This window comes from Caloenas nicobarica, chromosome Z (genome assembly GCF_036013445.1).
Source record: "Caloenas nicobarica isolate bCalNic1 chromosome Z, bCalNic1.hap1, whole genome shotgun sequence".
In the NCBI taxonomy this organism is placed as follows: domain Eukaryota; kingdom Metazoa; phylum Chordata; class Aves; order Columbiformes; family Columbidae; genus Caloenas; species Caloenas nicobarica.
Window position 1 is genome coordinate 77,864,161 of NC_088284.1, and position 21,371 is coordinate 77,885,531.

At 38.3% G+C, this 21,371-nt stretch overlaps 1 protein-coding gene across 4 annotated transcripts in view; it reads right to left on the reverse strand.

The window, feature by feature from the left end:
• Window positions 1-21,371, reverse strand: part of SSBP2 (single stranded DNA binding protein 2) — a 193,800-nt gene that overhangs the window by 120,535 nt on the left and 51,894 nt on the right. The window lies entirely within an intron of this gene.

A 21,371-nucleotide genomic window follows, 5' to 3' on the forward strand; every position in this document is an offset into this window, starting at 1 on the left:
TCAGATGTGAAAAATAAATAACTAAAATAGACTCCTGCCTACATATAGCTACAGAACAGCCTTGAGGTCACTGTAACATTTCTGGCGACTAAGTCTGTCCTTGCTAGCCCTGTCATCAGTAGATACCAAGGTATCATACACACACGGGCAAGTCATCTTGCATCTAATAACAAATGCTGGAATTGATTCTGGTCTCAAATTTCTCATACGTAATTCCATCGTCAGCTTGAGTAGAAAAGAGAGGAAAATTACATTTAATAAGTTAAATCAGGTATGTTTTTAAGAAACTTCTTCGTCAATTTGTATGTATGAAGGAAAGAGAACAAAAGGAATATTTTTTTAAAGACTTTTCTATTGTGCCTCGCTCAGTCACTGCAGATGGCGAAATGAGGAGCACTTCACTATTTACTCTGCTTTTTGGGACACCGTGTGCCCTAAGTTTCTTTGTTTCTCAAGTCCTGTCCCTCTACATGGTATCTTAAAGCCTTTCTCTGGTGGTGGGGAAGGTTGAGGTGCCTGTATAAGGCTTGTCCCCAGCGGACAGAGTGGCAGCAGCTCAGAAGCTCATGTGGAACAGAGCCTACCTAGACTGGAAGTTCTGCAAAAGAAGTTCGTTCAAACACTGCATGTCAAGTCATCCTCTACAACGTCATGTTAAGACCAGAGCTATTTTTTGCTATGGCAAATATAAAGAGGACTACATTGCCCCCAACAGAATGTATTCTTCCTATATGTCTCCAAGCATGACTGGTTCTGAAGAAGCCCAAAATTGGTCTTCCCAAGATAAGGCAAAAAAAATTATAATGTCAGATAAATACTGTTACTATTAGTTTTTCAGCTACCATAACAGCTAGGACTACAAACAGATGGATATAGAGAACCAGGAGGACTCAAGGAAAAAATTAGACAATATGGACCACCACCTAGGCAGCAGACAAAGAAAATTAGCAGTTCATTTCCCCGATCTTTAACGAAAAAAAAAAAACCAAACACATAGGTCTCACACTAAAGCCAAGTTTTAAGGATTAACCTGAAGAATGGTAACAAGGTAAGTCTGAGGATATTGAGAAAGCTTCTGTTAAACACAGAGCAAAAGCACTAGAGTGCTTGTTTGAATATCTATGTAGGAAGGGCAAAACCAGTATTAAGGCAGGTGATGAACTTTTGATTAGTAAGTGGTAACAGAAGAGTGTGATCTCTGAAAGGAATGGAAAGAAACACAGAACTGGAAACCAGCAGCATGTAGCGAAGAGAGTCAGCAGCAAATTAGAAAAATGATCTTTACAGAAGCATTCTGGATGAATACTGGTATAGCAAACCCAGATTTTTCAAGGCCAAAGAAAAGCACAGTTCCATAATCAAGATACTAGTTAAGCACAGAGGCAATAGTTTTACCTGTACAGAAATATGAGAATGAGCATATACACCTTAACTGCAAAATACTTTCAGATCTCAAAGCACATCTGGTTACGATAAGAAGAACAAGGCAGAGAGGACACAAAGTTTACAAGCCTGAGGGCCAAGCAGAAAGTCTTATTGCTCCATGCAGTCAAAGAAGATGGCAGAGAGAAACAGAGGATACTCTTAAGTCCTCATTTCAGTCAAAATGGGCTTGGAAAGGTAGAACAGAAAAGCTAGGGTGTTGATTTGGGAAAAAAAAAATTAAAAGACATAAATAGCTAGAGTTATAAAGATCTAGGCGAGTTTGTGTTTAGAACTGAAGTAGGAGAAAATATACTGAGAGGAAAAAGGGGAGAAAGCTGGCAAAAAGGAGAAAAAGTTGGCAAAAGGATGAGGAAAAGCCACCATAGGAAACACTGGAAGAGCGTCTGGGAAGACAGAAGATAAATGAGGTGAGTAGCCAAGTAATTAACAGCATTGAAGGGGTCAAGTTGAATCAAATCAAGAGTGGGTAAAGACTCCCACTTCACTTTAATGTAACAGGCAAAATCCAGATTGAAGAAGGTCTCTCACACGTCTGAAGGAGATGTACCCCATACGCATGCAGTGAGAGATGAAAAGCTGGTGGCAGGTCACAACATGGCTCAAGGAGAAGGGAATCAAGATTTTAGTGTTTATTATAAAGCTGAGAGGGACTGAAAAACTTCAGTTGAAGATCAGGTGGGAATGTAGATTAAGAAGAGGAAGGTAAAGGATTATGCAAAGGGATGTGAACTGAAAGATCGGGACAAGCAGAAGGAGAGCTAAAACCCCTCCTGAATCTGTGACAGAATAAAACTGAACAAGGAAAAGGGAGAAGGAAAGGCAAACCTAAGGAGGGGAAAGGTCACACCATATGTTATTAGGCTATTACTGTATTATTTTTAATAAATGGGATCATACACGGAGAAGGATGGGAGACAGAAGCCAAAGACTTCAGCAGGGATCCAAAGTCAGAGAAGAGCCAAATGAGATGGCAAGTATGGGATCTCACTACATCCAAGTACAAAGCTGTTTAAAGATGGCAGAGCTGGGGGGAAAAAAAAAAAAAAAAAGAAAAAAAAAACCCAGATAAATCTGTATCAAAAGGAAGTCGGGCTGGTCACAGGATTTCCGCCAGAGATACTGTGCTACATGAGAGCAGGACTGGAGGAAGCGGATGCTGGGAGACGGCCAGGGCCAGCAGTTGGTAGGGGGGGTGGAAAAAGAAAAAAGAGGACAGCACAGTTTACCTAACAGCTCTGTTCAAATATCTGGTTAGAAGAGGATAAACCCAGGAGTCAGAACAAACAGGGGTCAGGACCTGCACTGTTTGCTCCGGCAGAGCAGAATTTGCAGGGGATTTGACAGGCTTAGTCTTGCTTTCAAACAGGGAAAAAAAAAAAAAGGAAATGATGGGTGAGTGTGCAGAAAACTGAAATGCTAATTACCTTAAAATATTAATTATCTCTGGGAAATCATCCCTTTGATTTAGGGAATCCCAGCTTCCCAATGGCATAGAGCCAATATATGCAGAACTGGAGGCTTATGAGATATTTCTTCATACCCAAGCTACTGGTCCCTTCATCTGTAACTGGTTTTGATCCAGTACTCATTACAAGAAGTTCTCAACAAGACTAGTGATTTTTCAGTGTTCAGTTTTACATACCAGCATGTCAACATTCACGCAGCTCCTGCTCACATCAGCCACACAGTTGCAGGCTTAAAACACGTGCCTCCTCCTTCAGTGATCATCAGGAGCAGTAATATAATACTAATTCTGCAACATGTAATTGTTTTCAACACAAGTACTGCTGAAAGATATACGCTTGACATCATTATTTCACCAATTATATATTGAAATTAGAGACAGCTCCATTTTGAGACATAGGTTATAATGCCTGCATTCGTCAGATATATTTACATACATGTATTTATACATCTTGCAGCTCTAATTTCAGTGTCACCGTAGTGCAAGCTAGCAGCCAAAAATTTTTTAAAAAAAAAAGCTCTCAAGATCCACCTCCAAAGATTACTTTTTCAATAATCACTTTGAAAATTTAAGTTTGGGTGCAGCAATCCTCATTTTTCTTTTTAAGAAGGAGACCATACAATGGCATTACTCATTCTGTAGAAAATTTTATCTTAGATTTTGATCAGTTGCTCTGGGAGTCTAAACTGCAGTCTTTTCTGAAACCTCCCAACCCTCAATCAGTCTTGCAGCAGACTCTCCAGATCTCCATTATGGTGGTATTAAATTAGCAGACATGCAAATTAAGCAAATCCTGACAACTTAAGTCCTTATTTACTCCTTCATCCTCCTGAAATTCTCAAGAATTTTGCCATAGTACAAGAAATCAGATTTTGCTGGAGAGCAACAATTTAAAAATTTTTACATCATAGACTTCATGGTAGGAGCACTGTTGCAGGACCATGTACATATACAATAAAACCTAATAAGCAAAATGGTTTTATACCAAAGAGTAGATGAAAGCTTGGTTTCAGAACTCAGTGCAAAAGTAATGGCAGTATCTGAACTACCCAACACAATTCAGCATTTTACTTTGCATCTAAAACAGAGTACTGTAGAGACACAGCATGTGCTAATTGCATATCTCCAAAAATAAAAGGACAAAAAGCACAGGAAGAACTCAAATACAGGAAAAAAATGTCAGCTACTTTAAGCAGCAGATATAATTTTCTGGATATAATGGTGAATTAATTAATTTTGGGGTTGCTGCTTAATTAAAAAGCTACCAAGAAGTCCACAGAAGAAAACAAACTGTGAAGAGCATGGTTGTACTTAATCTATACCTAGGATAGAAATGAGAATAATAACATTTTCCACAGTTTCACACTGGATATGGGGCCCATTTCTAAATTTCTTCCATTCCAAGAAAGGTTTAACTTAAACAGCTGCTGCAATAAAAAAGCCCCTTAACAATATTAAGCTGCAAATGGCTGAGCCACTAGAACAAAGAATATTGATAACACTGTTTAGGTCCCAAAAGAGCACATTTAGAAACCAAGTAACTGGAAACAAGACTTGAACCAATTCTATGCTTCATCAAACATACACAATAATATGTTGATTCTAGTGCAGTTACAGGCAACGAATCTGAATGCCTGTCAGGCCAGGATTAAAAATTAAAGCAGAGGTCTTGGTGTGTCAGGAATCAATGTTGTTTTCTGAAACAGTCAGTAATGCTACGAGTTTGGAGGGAAGGTGTAACACACCACGAAGAAATACACAGGGCTGCATCTTTGCCTATAGCAGTTGTGAACCAAAGAGAATGTTAAAGATGTTCCAATTAAAAGAGGGAAAAAAAAAAAAAAACAAGCAGCAAAATCACGTAACAGTGGGAGATTACCAGAACAATGGTTGACAGTGGGTTGAGGAAAGGAGGAGGAAAAAAGACTAGCAAGAAAAAATTGCATATTTTGTTAAGGCTGATAGCCAGTTTTGAGACAGACATTTGAGTACGCTTCAGAGAGCAACACTTCAGACTTTTTTTTAACCATTTTTATATAAGAGACTAAATACCTGTACAGAAAGTGAAAATGTAACTTTAAAAACAGAATCAGCAAGCTCAGAGGATTTATTCTGTTGTGCACAGCCCCCAGAGCACAGGTTCAATTTGAGCAATGGTAGTTGTGCCTGCAAGGTGGTGTCACCTGCCTGATACTCGGTGGCTTATGAAAAAAACGGTTGGGTATGTCACTCAACAGGGCGATGAGACATAAAAGTATTAACTGACTTACGCTAAAATAGTTTCAAAGAAGTCAAGATTAAAATCTCAAACACAGGTAAATAAGTGCAGAGATCTGACACTGCTAAATATGCAAGGAAAACACAGGTAAAAGAAGAATCTGTGCCTCAGCTTATTTATTATGTGCATTCACAAAGAAGAGTGCTCAGAGTGGTCACCTTGTCTCTGTATTCCAAAGCATCATTTAAAATGTCTTTTTCACTGATCTGTGGAGGAAATCACCATATTCCAGTGCTTCACTAAAATCAGGAGTTGGGGGAACCAAAAGCAACTCATGTAACTTCTGCTCGTTAGTTGAATCTGAAACAACAGCCTAATTCTGAACTTTACATAACACTCTTCTCAGTGTTATGTTCTCTAGCACTAATGGTTTTCACAACAAGATTAATATTAAGCAAATATAATTTTGTCTTAGTCCATCACTTCTATTTATTTTTAAAACAAAATATAAAGAGAAAAATATTGGGCTTTTTTGTGATCATGGAGCCTTCTTTAGTGTTCTTGCACTTACACATTTGAAAAGACATCCAGTGAAAAGGAAACTTTTAACGTAAAACAGACCTGAAGCAGGCCTGCTAAAGTTTGGAACTACTTATGTACTAACACACATTAAAACTTCCGCTCAGTGCACCACTTTTTTCAACATTTTTTAATATCCCTTAAGTGATACAATGATAAGCTAAACCAAGCTAAAGTTAGTAGTTAGTGGAAAACTATGCTATTGAACTGGTATTTCCAAATAACGTATGTTATTTCTCCACACACATAGAGACCAGAAGTTGACAGACCCTAGGGTATCGGAAATTGCATATTTCACAAGCCCAAAAGTAACAGGCAATTTCTACCACCTCCTGCTGCTAGATCCAGGAACGAACACAAAAATGGCAGCTCCAGAGACAGGCACTTGACTGATTTCCCAAAAATAATCAAGATGTCAGTGTTGACAGTAGCGGTCAAGGGCAGACTGGGAACTACACCGGGATGCAGCTGAAGAACTGCCCTGGCGTGGGGGAGCTCAGCAGTTAAATAACGGGGCCATGTGCTCAGCAATTCACAGAAGGAAAGGTTAGATAATTAAACACCTCCAAGTCTACAATAAAAGGTAATAACCAAAGAAATAATTTTGTTTCAGAAATGTTTCAGATGGTAAATTGCAGAAGTTTGCTCCTCAAGCTCTTATTTCAGTGATCTCCCAAGCATTTAAAAAAGCTGCATGCAGGAAGAGATAAAGAGAGAAAATTGCCCCACGATAAATAATGACAATCTCCCCAGCCCCTCCTCCTTTCCTGTGTCCAGATCTCCTAAAGTCAGATTTGCTAAGTCCCTGTCTGATGATTCTCTGGGGGCTCCGTGCTGGTTCCTCATGAGATGGATCCTCACAGCCCCTCTGGAGCACAGCACTGGTCTACGTAGGTCAGCTCCACATACACCCTTGGAAGATATTCATAGCGAGATTCTGGCAAAGGTACGCTAAAATATTGTAAATACATAGAAGACTTAGAAATCAGAACATCAAGTTTAGCCATTCAACAATTATGCTTCTCTATTTCACTCTGGCAATTTGTGCAATACGGATTAACTGGTACGGAAATGCCTTTTTAAGGAACACCCAAATGCTTGCTAGAGCTATCAAGGGCATTAGGTCCAAAACTTCCTTCTCTTTCATACTAAGGAAACCTGCTCAAATGCAAGAAGCACTAAAATTTCACTTAAAATTACAGCGAAAACTTCAGGAGGCTTTAGAATACACCTGCTGTGATAGGAACACATCTTATAAGAAACTCTGGTATTATTTCTTCTCCAGAAATGAATATGTTTGGAGACTTTCAAGTAAATTACTTCTATTTACTACATATTGGTAACTTGAAAACCAGGATAAGTACAGGTTTGCTAAGTCTTTGTATCTTCCATGGAAGTCACACTCTACGAAACAACTCCAACAGTATCTTGTATCTTGGGGCACCTGAATTCCTGCTGAAGACAACCAGAGGAATCAAATATCACCACTGGGGCCTCAAAACACTAAGCAGACAATAAAATCAGGATTAGAAATTTGACAACAAAATGAAAAGAGACTCAAAGATGCAAGAAACATGTCACAGGAGAACCAGGGGTTTGCTCTCAGAGCAGAGTCATGCACCATAAGCATGGAACAGATGAAGAAGAAAAAGAGCTACACATTAGGAACAGAGCACGATGGATAGATGGCTGGCTGGATGGATGGACGGATGGACAAGCAAAGACTGCAAAGAATCCTCAACATCTGGAAAGCTCCAGGAAGGAAGACACTGAGGTAGAAGTATGCAAGCTGACGAATTTTGTCTAGATACATACATTCCTAGGCAAGCCAAAAGAACTTGTTTTCCAGAACCTACAGAGTTCAAATATCATGCATCCATCCCTGAAGAGACAAACCATAAACCATAAAAAACCCTGTGCCTCCAACAAGGAAAATAAGAAATTTTTGCATAAGAAGAGCAAAAGGCACCTGGCCTATAAGGTCTGACATCTCTGAAAGAGTAGATCGTCATAGATAACAACCTTTCAGCCAAGGAAAGGGTTAGAGCCCATCCAAAAGAAAGTTTAAGGATGGGCAGATTCAATGTCATAGGAAATAAAATGAGCACCCAGCCTGGAGAACTGTACCAACTGCAACCCCATGTGTTTTAAAATGTTCAAGTAAGATACATTATCCGCAACACAAAAATGGATGCATTTGAGTTCTGCAGGTTGAGTAGCTCCATGGTTTGTTTATTCAGCAAGGACATAACACAGAAATTACTATAAAAAAGGCAATTTTCACCGACAGAATTCTTCTTCCATGAGAAGACATAATATACACATTTGGGCAATGGTTGTGTGCAATTCCTTACAACACACGCAGAATCAATAATTCAGTTTGTGCTAATACCAAGGCAGTATTCTCAACAACTCCAACTTTTGCCAGCCCCCATTTAATAAAGTTGGAACACATTTTCTGACATGGCTTCTAGTCAGTAATAAATAGGAAATCCAGTATATAAATGTTTGACGATCTATTTCTTGAAGTATTTCCTTTGGTCTCAACCTGAAATTCTGACAACTGTGAGTAATCTAAGAAGAGAACAGGCATCGGACTTAATATGTTTTACTATAACTTTTTTAAACCAGGAAGTTCCTGGCAGAGTACAACAGGTCTTTTACCTGATGGGTTTACAGAGTCCTTTTGGTTAATCCAGCATTAGCCCCATATCAAAAAAATGCCTATTTGCAAAGAACAAGGATATTAATACAGACACATGTATGAACTGAGCCATAGCCTGAAACAATAAAACCCGAGATTTAAAAGGATGAGTATCCCACTGCCTATACGTGCATGCAGACTCTTAAATGGGCAGCCTGATTCACAACAGCCAAAGCACCCTGAAGTTGATCTAAGTTCAATAAAAGCTGCTGCATACTCAAACAGTTTTTGAAGGAAAAAAAGAAAAAAAAAAACACAACAGCAAAAACCCAGACTACCTATATTAGCAAGAACTTGTAGCCAATCTTCAGGCACGCACAGCTGAGATTTAATTCATAGTATCAAAATCATCAGAGCCCAAATTACTACCTCCCTCAGCTCCTGCTCTCTTTAAACATATTTTTAAGGCACATAACAAAACCAGAAGTTTTAACCATCATTCAAACCTAGAATAGATGGTAATGATGTTAATAATGTTAACTGAGCCATTTCCAGTTAACATTACAAACAAATCATGATCTGCTCTTTCTGCCAGCGCTGGGTCTGAACCAGCAGGGGCCAGAGTTACACAAAATCCCACTCCCAAGAACAGGAGACGGGAGCCTCGTTAAAATCAGTCCCCTGTGGCTCACAATAACAGAACAGCTGCGGAAGCTGAAGCACATTGCAACGCCCATATTGTCATTCAACTACCTGTTTATTTTCTTAAGATTGATTTATTTTGCATGTTGGGTAGTTGACAAATTACGAAGGAAGTACAAAATAAACATATCAAGTTGGTAATTTTTTCTTTTCCATTTATTTTGAAGTTTTTAAGTCACGGGCTGCTCAACAGTAAATGCACCATTTATAAGGGCTGTTTAAATACAACATAGCTGAACATAGGTATTTAATAAAAAAATACCTTTTAGAAAAATCCAGCTCTGCCACCACATGGCTTGAAAGATGTTCACCTGCTAGCACAGCTTCTTTTTAAACCCAAGTTTGTAGTTGTTAAAACTTCTTTTTTCTTTCCAAAAGCGCCTGGTTTTGGTGGCTCTGCAGTTCGGTGGTCGGGCTGGAGGTTGTCTCAGCTCTAGAAACCAGGCATTCCCCAGCAGAACTCCAGCAGACGCTTGTGCTAGAAGGGTAGTGGTGACCACCACTTTCCTCAAACAACTGCTGGGGGTGTCAAATCTCCACTCTTCCTCTAAAAACCTTATGTAGGCACGGTGAATCGCTCGGTAACTACATGATCATGCACAGGTTGGCTTTTTTTTTTTCCTGTGGGATCCTTGCTTTGCAGATGGACTGGGCTACACATTCCTCTTCTAGTATAAGAGGGTGGTAAAAGAGAAACATACTGAGTGCAAGGATGATATTCACAAATACAGTATTTGTCTCATTTACAAAACAGCGATGTCGCCTCTAGTAATGCTTCCAGTAGGCAGAAACATCATATAATCAAAGACTGGTTTGGCCATGCTGGGTGAGCTACCTCACCCCTTCTTTCTCCCCCAACGAAACGCAACAGTTCCACCAAAGGAACAGTGCTGTTCAATCATTTGTCATCTCGTTCTATCCACCCATCCATCTAGATATATATCTGTAAACCCTCAGACAGCCATTTCTGCTTAACGGTACTGGGAAAAAAGAGTTCGACCTTTAGCAGACACCTTGGACAAACAATTCAGCTTAAAGAAAACTTCAAGTCACTAGAAATAGATTTTTAAAAATAATCTTAAACTACAGATTTCACTTTATAAAATTATTAGACATATTGTAAGAAAACTGAAAGTTACACTTGTTTGTGTGCTTTAGTTGTAATTTTTAAAATGTACATTTATTAATTATAAAGGTTCTAGAACTACCACTATGGGATGAGAAGACATCTAGTAACAGAGTAGAACATGAAAATCCTATTGAAGACCTCTTTTGAAATCATCCTTTTGGATGCACCTTCAATACTATTTTCTTGTGCTAATTTGGATTTCAGGAAACTGATTATAAGTGATGTCAACTTTACCGGGGTTGTATCTTTTTTTGGTACCTAATAATTTTCCATCATACACTCGGGTCATGTTTTCGAAGCAATCAAGCAGACTAAAAAAGATATTTTTAAAAAACAGTGAAAGCTTAGTTCCTTGTACAATTTAAGAAACATGATTCAGAGAACAGAAGCTTCAACAAAACGCTCCATATACTGTGGTGCTGCAAAAAGAATTAGCAATACCAATTTTGTTCCAGGATGAAGAAATTCTGAAAATTATCAGGAAAGACAGTAGGGATGCAAAGGAGCTCCCTTTTTACCTTAATAAGAGGAAAAGGAAATAATGATTTTGCCTGTGTGCCTCACTGTTGAGAAGGCACAGAATTAAACCTCAAACCTGACAAAACACGAAGAAGCTTTGTATCAAAGCTCAGACTGAATATTCATGGAGGTACAGAGAATGCATCGCATTAACTCTCCAAGAACTAACAGTATTCAGGCAGCTACTTGGAAGTAGCCAAGCTCCAAGATACCACCACAGCCAGGCATCAAGAAAGGCCACCCACAAAGGGAACAGAGAAACCCGAGATGCTGACAGATCCAAAACTTCCTTCTTAATCCTAGAGGAAAAGGTTTCCCCGCAGACGGTGAGAGGAAGCATCTTTATCTCCAGCATGAAGGAGGACAGAAGATCCCAAGAACACTTGAGGGATGGCCATCACACAGCAAGAGACAGAACAGCTGGCAGGAGGCTGTTTATTTTTAATTTTGTTTATGTTTCAAGGGAGGAGGGCAGTTACTGCAAATGTTAAATTAAACTATCCAACTAGCAGAAAGTAAACTGTTCTAAATGAGTGAAAGCCAAGAGAGCAGCTGGATCGACTCAACGGTGGTTGGAGCTACGCTCTTGTGATCCTTCAGTCCCCAGTCCAAGTCCACCATGCAACAATGGGAGGAAAGGAGCTCAAGCAAGAGAAATAAAGCAGTTGGCAATGGGAGTCACAAAACATGTTGCTGTACAGAGAATAATGTAACAACCTTGAAAACAATGGGAAAATAAAATATTATTAATTAAGTGCTAGGATGGAGTAAAAAGCTTTCTGCAGTAATATGTAAGAGTTGTCCAGGGAACCTTTCTTCAGCAGTTTTGTCCTTATAAGCAGAAATTTTGAGATTTTCTTCACAGCAAAGGGAGTCAGAAAACGGTCTCTTTACACAAAAATATTCAGAAAACAATGGACTAAATAAATTAATGGTTGGTTTCTATTCTGAGAAATAAGCCTAAAATTAGACAGTAAAAAAGAATAACCCACTGTGTTCATACAGTTTCCTATGATCCTGATATTGCAAACATATATGTGACTTTACAAGAGTATTCACACATGTAATGCTACTCAACCGTGAAATTGCTTGCCAGATTAGGGCCAAAGTCCCTGATCCTGCCATCAAACCTGTACAGGCAGATCGTAACATCTGTGTAGACCTGTGATGAAGTCAATGAGGTCATGCTCCACAGGGATTCAAGTGTTTGCCTTTACAAATCTCACTGCAAGGCTTACACGTGTAAAATTGATTTATGGAGTGTAACATCATACTCCACTATACACATCTACATTATCTGCATACTTTTCTGACTCTCTTAAAACAGAAAAGGCATTAAAACTCACCTCATGGATTATATTTCCTTAACTATTTTATAGTTAAGAACTTCATACATTTCATAGGCTAAAATTTCAGTTTTGTAATACATTTACGGAAATGGGATCTGAAAGCAGAACTGGAAAATGTTTTCCAGATTCTTTATGGCTCAGAACCTAATATTTGTCATACACCTTATAAAGAGCTTTGTCTTTCTTTTCCGATGTCAGAGTAAACTAGACAGGTCATGCACCTCTTCTAGTGTGAATTATGCAGACTACTACTTTCTTGGTGGGGTACATTAGCCTCTGATGGGTTACAGACTGCTGCATTTGAGTTTTGTTATAGGTATCCTCGCTAATTGGCACAAATCCAGTTTGTGGATGTTACTGTGATAGCACTAGGGAGATGTCTTCTTAAGGAGGAGTCACAATGAACTGGGTACAATGCAAAGTGCAAAGCAGATTTTCCCCTTAAGTCAAGCGTAATTTTGATTCTGCTTGATTATGCCGCAATCTCCATTTTTCTCTAGGTAAACATGTATGCATGTTGTGGGTTTTTTTCTGCAATAGTATACATGGGAATGACATGGTTAATTTGTACACATTGAAGGTTTACATATTTCCAGTGGTTAAGTTTAGAATGCAAAGATTTCAAAACAAGAAACAAGATTTCAAAACCTCATTTGCAAAACAGATATTCTAATATGGAGATGTGTACAACATTTCTTCTCAAGTAAAAACATTCTGTGCAACTCGAGAATACATGTTAGCACAATTGCTTGGAATATTATGGCATTAATTTTGTAGAAAATTCAAAAAGACTATCATCTGTTCCCTGTGACTCGTGTTATATAATGTGCATTTCATATTTAGTGTAATGTTTGGATGTGACAGTTCTAGTCAGCCATGGATATCCATGTTCCCTCAAGAGGCTTGCCTGCCTTTCCTCCTCATTACTTCATTTTTCACCACCTCTCATAAGGCATTTGCTGTTCAGCTGTTCTTCTTAAGAGCTGCATGTCTCCCACAATTTGTGATCTTCAGGATTCATCTTTCATCATATTAGAGAGCAGATGGAAGCTATAAGTCTTTGGATTTTCCCGGCATGTGTTAAGCAAGTCTGAAATGAGTCACTTAGATGTATCAACAGAGCAGTCAAGCTTATTACAAAATTCTTGTTTGGTGTATTGTGCAGAAATTACTCTCTCACTTTCACTTCTACTTTTTATGAGGCTAAAGAAGAATACATTTAGGCAAACTACCTTAAATTTAGCCGAATACTGGTATCAGAAAAATAAAAACGCTTTACATCAATGTAGTACTGGCTTGCACTGCATCCTTCTGGCGGAGATAAACGTGTGGTTACATACAGATGCGCACACAGGAGCACACACACACCTTGCAGAGTTCTCAGGTTACCCTCTCGTAATTAGCTCAGAGAGAAATCCCACTACCTAAATCGGAACTGCTACACGCAAATATTTAATAGAAGGCTACCTAAATCATTGAGCATTACAAACATCGGATGAAATCCTGATCTGGAGCATGAAGCATCAGAAGAAAGAATACCGAGGGGGAGGAAGAGCGTGCAGTGGGTTGTTGTGAGGCTTTAATCCAACATTTGCTCTCTATTGATCAAATGTTTGCTTGGTGCTTTATTAATGTAAAGCATTATGCACAATCAGTGTTAAATATTAATGTCAGGAGATCCTGAACTCTAAATTCAGAGCATTTGTTAGTCAATTTAATATTTGCAGTGTTACTAAGCTACAACTTCCGGAGTGCTGTGAAAACATACTGCGTACACTATGCAATCAATAAGAAAGATCTGTACGTCAACAGTGGTGAATGTTTTTAAATACAACTACTAAAACAGAAATTTGGAAACATGACATTTCAAAACGCATGCTTCTCAAACTCATGGTAGAGTGTATCTTCTCACTTGGCAAAGCAAAATAAAACCAAAAGAATCAAAGTCTCTACACCTTTTAAGGTAATATCTAAAATCCACAAGGTTTACAATTTTATATATTGAAATATTAAAACACACGCCATGAAATGTGCATATGCATATGCATATCCATTTGTAAAATAAAAAACAGACTCTCTCCATTGAAACCTTGATTTTGAGTTCACTCCAAATTATAAAGTTTAAAACTTAAACTGTAATGCAACTTTCATTGTCGTAGCATAAATAACCCATTATAGCAAACGAAAAAAATCAAAATTTAAACCAGCAGAGTCCAATTCCAAATACATCATGATTATTGCACGAAATTTTACACTAAGATACATTTAACAACATCCATCTGAGAAATGGTTAACAACTGTTCATCAGGACAACCAAGCAGGAAAAGAAAAAATTGCAGTATCCTGGGATTTCCATCAAACTGGTCAGAAGTTTCAGTGCAGCCTTCTTCCAGGCAATATAACATACATCATAACTTCAGATCACAAGTGCCTTGGTTTCATCTTAATTACAAAGACAGCCCTAGATTTCAGAAAGGAGAAATAAACTAATGGAGACAACTATTATGGACCAAAGCATCTAATAATTTAACAGTGTCTCTATCACCATTAAAAAAAAATAATCTTAGAACCAGATTTTACCTGTATATTGTAAAAACTAAGCTATTGTGGAAGGTTGCAAAGCAGCCTGACCATTCCAGCCACTTCCCTTAGTATTCTCACCTCTCCCCATCCTGTGCACTCCCCATTTATCTCTTCAACCACTGACTTCTCCCATGACTTGTTGAATCCTCACATACTCCCTCTTTCCTTCAAGCAAAAGAAAACAAAGTTTTGCCTCATTTCATAAATTTGCTGTGGTTTTACTTAGAGTGTATATAAATCTTCTTAGTGTTCTACTCTGAATAAATACTATTTTTTGCACAGAACATTCCCAGAAAGCCTCCCCTCATAAGAAAGGCTGTTATCTGCTATAGCTTTCAATGAAAATGAAGCGTAAAATGGTTCCTAGAAAAGAGGCATTATTTCAACATGTCCACTGCCTCCCTCTGGGAGCCATGAAAGAGGAGCTAAACTGCCTTCAAGGGAGATGGTGGTTCCTTACACTGTCACAGGCTTCCACTTAACTCAAACTAATTAACCATTTTACTTCTAAATTCTGAGAAAATTAAATCTCCAGTCAAAGGAGAAGAGTTGAAATTTTGGGGTGGAAATGTTGCTTTTTTTCTATGAAACAAATGGCTTAGTCCTCACATTAAAACAAAAGCATAGCACAAATTTACCTGTGAAATCACCTCTGTAAAGAGAAAAAACATTATGTGGACTGTAAGAAACAACACATTTCTGTATCAGAGCTTACAATTGACATTTGCAACACAGAGCAGTTCATGTCTAATCATTATCCAATAACTGACAGAAAGGAATGATGGAGGAGGATGATAAGAGCAGAACAAGCACATCTTCCTCCTTCATGTAAATGTGAGAATGAGAATTCTCTTGGGGGGTTTCTTAACAGGAAACAAGAAGAAAATAAATCCATGTCTTCCTGCAAAGGGGTACTCTACAACCCAAGGAAAGTAGTGAGTTCTCAGCTTTGAAAATACGCAAAACCAAAATCTGTTTCGCAGTCTTGGAGATAACAGTGCAACATTTTGAGATACAACTATAAATATGTGGACCAAATCCTGACACGAGTCAATGCAGTTTTGCAGAAAGTGACGCCCACTTTGCCTGCGGGCTGGAGTGTGCTTTTAATTAATCCTTTCCAGACAATTGCATTAAAGAACATCACTAAGCAATAAAATTAAGGAGCTGAAGAGATTGAAAAAGTTAAGTTTGCCTGTGTACAGTTCTGCCAATACCATTACACAAGACTCTGAGACTGTGAACCACACTGTCCTCTCCAAACCTTCCAACAAGTACTGTCCTCCCATAAAGGCATTCACCTCATCTGATGCTAGTGTTCCTACAAAACCAACAATCGAGGGAAGATAAGAATTCTAAACATTTACCACATTTTTCACATTTGTAGCTTTTTGGTTGCACATATCAGAATCCAAGGATTTATCACCTTGTAAGACACTAACACAGCATTCTGCAAAAAATATGATTTATTGTTTTTTTTTTTTTCAATAGACCAGTGCAATCTTCAACCATATTGATTTACTTAACATGTTCAGATATGGAATTTCAAAGCAAATGCCAGACTTCCTTGGTCTCCTTCTGGCTTTCCTATGTAGGAGTACATTCTACTAAACATGTACCTGAACACGGGGAAGTGAGACATGATCTCTGCAGAATGAAAAGAGCAGCAAAGAAAGGCAGTTCATTCATACTCAAAAAATGAATGCTATTTACAAAGAAAGCAAAGGATATTGTTTTAACTATGACTGTATGGAAGGAGACGCTTGTTATTCCCATATTACTTGCAAAAAAGATGCTATGGCTACTTGAACCAAGTTTTTTCTAGTTTTAAGAAATAACATGTTCTCCAGGTGGACACAGGTAGTATCTACATAGTAGGAAGAACCACATGTCTGAAGACCATATTTTGAAGGTGAAATTACAGATACATTAATGACTAGTGAACATGTAAGGGGCCTTCTACAAGTTTGCGGAACTCATGTAAGGAATTACTAGGTGACTCAGACCAGAAGCATTTTGTTTTGGTACAACAGTCCTTGACCATTACTGAGCAAAGCAGGCCAAGCACAAACTATGTAGGGTATCGCACGTACTCCTCAGTCAAAGGAAATCACGCCTACCGATAGAGTTGTGCCTGGGAACCTCTGCTTTAAGTGACAGCCCATGGGATCGTGGAGAATCTCCAAAACAGAGAAGACAGCAATGCAGAGAGGTTCTCTTGAGTTTGCAGGAAGGCCACTAACTGCTCAGAGATCCAAAATCTGATGATCTCATTCACGGAGCCATACATTTCATGATCCCACGGCAATACAATCTGGCATTCATCCCATGAGTGTCACTGAATTCAGCATTTTGTAGATTATCTCTGATTCCCTGATTCCCTCCCCCAGTACTCGTCATCTCTTGCTCTTCCACACTTGGGGATGAGGGAGAGCTTTTGTTTTGATTATTGTTTTAAGCAGAAGCAGTTAAGATGGATTCTCTGTGGAAACAAATGGCTGGAAACCAGACCCAGAATCCAATTTTTAGCAAGAAACCTGGGAGGATCTAGAAGCACAAGCTGCCCTGGCTAGACTGCCTGCAGAAGACAACAGTAGCAAGAGCAAGAATATCAACTGCTAAAACAAGTTCTTCCATCCCTGATACCACATGGAAGAACTTCCAATGTAAGGAGGGTGAGAGAGGCACAGGAACTTCTGGACTGTAAAAATATGTTAATTGTTATGTACAGAAATTATCTTGTAAGAAAAGACTTTTCAGGTACCACCCAGGCTCCAGAGATGTGAACGAATGCCCAGGCCTGAGGAAGAGGAGAATGGTCGCTTGCAGCAGTCAGAAGTTCATTGGTAGGGGTGCTGCTAAAAATCCGTTCTTCTCCAAGGTTTATGTTTTATTTCCTTTTGACCCAGTATGTTTTCAGCTTGTAAAGAAGTGGAAGGAAGGCAGGAACAAGATGCACATTGGAACCCACTTCTCTCAACACAAGACCTCAGTTCAACATCCAGAGAAATGAGATCTTAACTAGGGAGATGAAGTAACTTCCTTAGGACACTGTGAAGAAAAAAAAACCCATTCTACAGTGAAGACTAAATCTTGTCTTGCAGCATCCATGTAAACGATTTTTTCACAAGACTTCAAAGAACACAGAGGTTTTTCTCCAGGAAAAGTAATAGGTTCTGGAGAAGAAACGTGGGGGCTCTTCTACTTCAGATAAGCTACACCTACCGAAAAGCCTGCAATATTAATATGCTAGGTGAGCGAGCACCAGTTTTATTTCCTGAGCTACCTGAAATGTAAAATTTTCTAATTCTAAATCATTTATGTTCAAACTTCAAGGCCAGAACCTATCTCCCTGATACAGCACATGCACTTTCATGACATGCATCTGTCTTTTCAAGCCTAAAATGTATTAGATAAATGTACCTAATGAGTTCAGAACCTTGTTCGCTCAGAAGAAAACATTTCCAATTTCAAATCTCAATAGAATATAAAAATAGAATCCCTTTTAGATAATATGGAGGAGCTGCAAATACTTAACATCAGATTGATAATAGAAAAATCTTTTTCAAGTCAGAATAGGCCTTTGCTTTTCTATTTATTGGATTTTTAGTAAGATGAACATTGTTAGTACTGTGAGCAGTTACAGCCTCCACCTTGAGAGTCACTTCATGTTCCTGCTGTCAGACATGAAAGATTCTTCTCCTCTCCCTAGCCCGACAAAAATCAGAAGGTGTATTAGTACAATCCAAACACAATGAAATAGTACTTCAAGACCCTTTCTCTGCAGAACAGGGATGCTACTATATAAACAAACTTGTACACACATATGTATCAGAAAATTTAATAGTTACCTAAAATGATTTGAGTTTACTGGTTTTTTACACAAATAGTCAAGAACAGACTCAGCGGCACAGCCTGGTAGGCACACACAGGTTAAGATTCAGTTTGTTTGATTAGGCAGAGTTGATATCAAAGCAACTCCACATGCACTTTTTCAGGACAGCACTATAGACAGTCCAAGAAGGATCCTCCTAGTCTTCTCACACAAGTATATTGCGGATGGACAAAGTCCAGCCGCAGTTACTTAATTGTATTCAGCGAAAAGCTAAGCAAATGATTAAATCTCATAGCAAAGTAACTAAAGAAATAAACCTCATGTCTCAAAAAAGCATTGTCTGAGGAGGAGAGGGAGGGAAATCAAATGGCATTATTTTTGCAACTGCAGTTAAGATACTGTAAAACTTGAAGTAAACTTTAAAAACCCAGGTCTTTCTGTATCTCTGAGTCAACCTGAGTCAACTTGTGTGTGTTGTAGACTGGCTCGCAACTACCTTTACTAAGGCAGCAATATTTCACAAATCATTAAATCAGATGCAAGTGCTTTCCTCCTAATCAAACTTTCTTAAACCTTTCTTCACAAAAGCAAAGACAGACAAGATATTGGTTCAGCTAATTCAGCCTACTTACTGTTAAACTTGACACGTATGCTCTAACCAGATCACTCACACCTTCAGGAAGAACGATTTTTCTTAGGTCAGGTAGAACACATACCAAACAAAAATTCTGAATCGCTAGCGTGAATTAATAAACAAGGCTTCCGTGCCTTTTGTATTTGAGAATTACTGTTTTCAGACACAACAGTACAGCTACAAATGCTCTATTACTTGGCCTGCAATTTAACAGCAGGGTTTTGATTTACCAGACCCCTCAGCCTGATGACAAAGCCAGAATCCAGTGACCGGCTCTCTGACGGTTTTCACTGTCAACAGAATTTTGAACCCTCTGGAGTCAATTGGCAAAACACTACATGGGTCAGGATTTCACTTAATAGATGTTCATCTTCCTCTACTGTGAAATATGCTTGTCTGTATTTTATAATGATTTGCCATGTTCTTTAATATAAACGTACAATACGCTCATGAAATATTAAATACACGGAAGATTTTAAAAGTATGCACTTAGGATGCAGACTGTCTTACGAAACAAAAAGGACATGATGATAAGAACACCATGAGCCTTGCTAGATATTAGATGAGTTTATCTTAACTGTGACAAAAATAATGCAAAGCTAGCTTTTCCTGTCACCTCAAAAGACTGAGAGAATAGGCTTTAGAAATACCTGGTAAATTTGTTCTAAAATAAACATCCATTCTGTCTTAACACAGACTGATGTGTATATAGAAGCATACCATCATTTTATTTTTCCTTCAAACACAACTTTATTTATACAATAACTTAAACATTCAATCACAAAATTGTATCACACACAGAATTCATTTGAGTATTTTCTCAGTTTTTTAAAATTATGACAATACACATCACACTGAAGACAGAACTGAGCAATAAGCCCATGTAATATTCCAAGATCTCCAGAAGCTAGAAATACTAGAAGAGTGATACTAAGACAACATTATATTTGACATTATTTTGATTCACCTACTCAAGTTCTTAGTATACCTCTAGATCTAGGTTCAATAGTGAACTTACTGATCAGTGAAACACTCCTGAGTATAAAGAATTGTGTACTCGTCTCCTTTTTAGATTTCCAAGTACTTTTTCACTGAAAATTCTCTCTCTGATCATTTTGTTTCAAAATTATTTCAAAACAATGTTATTCATGTTTCAGATTTTTGGCTTTTGGTACACATATTATATTTGTGGTACACATATGGTACACATATATATAGTGTGTCCCCCACTGAAGTCAACTGGCATACTGTGGATTCTGACCTCCACAACTGTAATGCACTAATGTCGTTCCCTGCAGTCATAACTATTTCTGTAAAACTATTCTGCCTTCAGTGGAGAGTTAAACCTTGCTCTAATAACAAGGATTCAAAACAACAGTGAAATATTGTATTTTTCCAACAATCGCACATCTAAAACAGAACAGGTAAAAAATATTGCAGCAATGGTACTTGCAAGAGTTCCTTCATTTTAATTCAAGGAATGTGTTTTACCAAGTTGGAGAACTTCCTTATAACTTTTTTCCTCTCTCTGACATTTATTTTTCATTAATTATAACTAGTGATCAATATAGCCCGGACATGACTGTGCAAAACTGTCCACGCTCTGTTACTTGTTAGCCACCAAGAAGAGGGTATTAGAGTGGCATTGGTCTGTAAGTAAATGTGACCAACAGTTCTAACTGTGTTGATGGTGCATTTGCAACCTAAAGTCATTGTTAACTACAAATAAGGCAAGATCACCATTAGGTCACATACTATCAGCCATTATCAGCTTGTGGCAACAGAAAAGGCAAAATGGTCACTTAGGTGATTCACTTCCATTTCTCCAGATTTGTGTTTGTAAGACACTGGGTTATGGCAGTCTAATTTTAATTTTATACGTAAAAATAGTCTTCTGCGGTAACTAGACAGTACTTCCGACAGAGCTGGAAAACACTCAAGGAAAGAGGTTTCAGAGTTGTACCATGAGAGTTACACTCCCTCTTTAGACTACATCAATGGCCCAAAGGAATGACAAACTCAGCCTCCTAAGATTTTCATCAGTAAAAATGAAATCACCAGATGGAGAGGAGCTGACATAGTAGGAAGAACTCAGATTCCATCCTAACTCTGGAATGCAGTTCCACATTTTTGTAGAGATGTGTTTACATTATGAAAATTGAGAAAACAGAATGAAACCGCTGCAATGTTTTGGGCCCTAGTTTCTAAATTCTTTTTTTCTTACTATTAGTCCTTGAAGGCAAAACACCACCAAACTTCTTGCTGTGT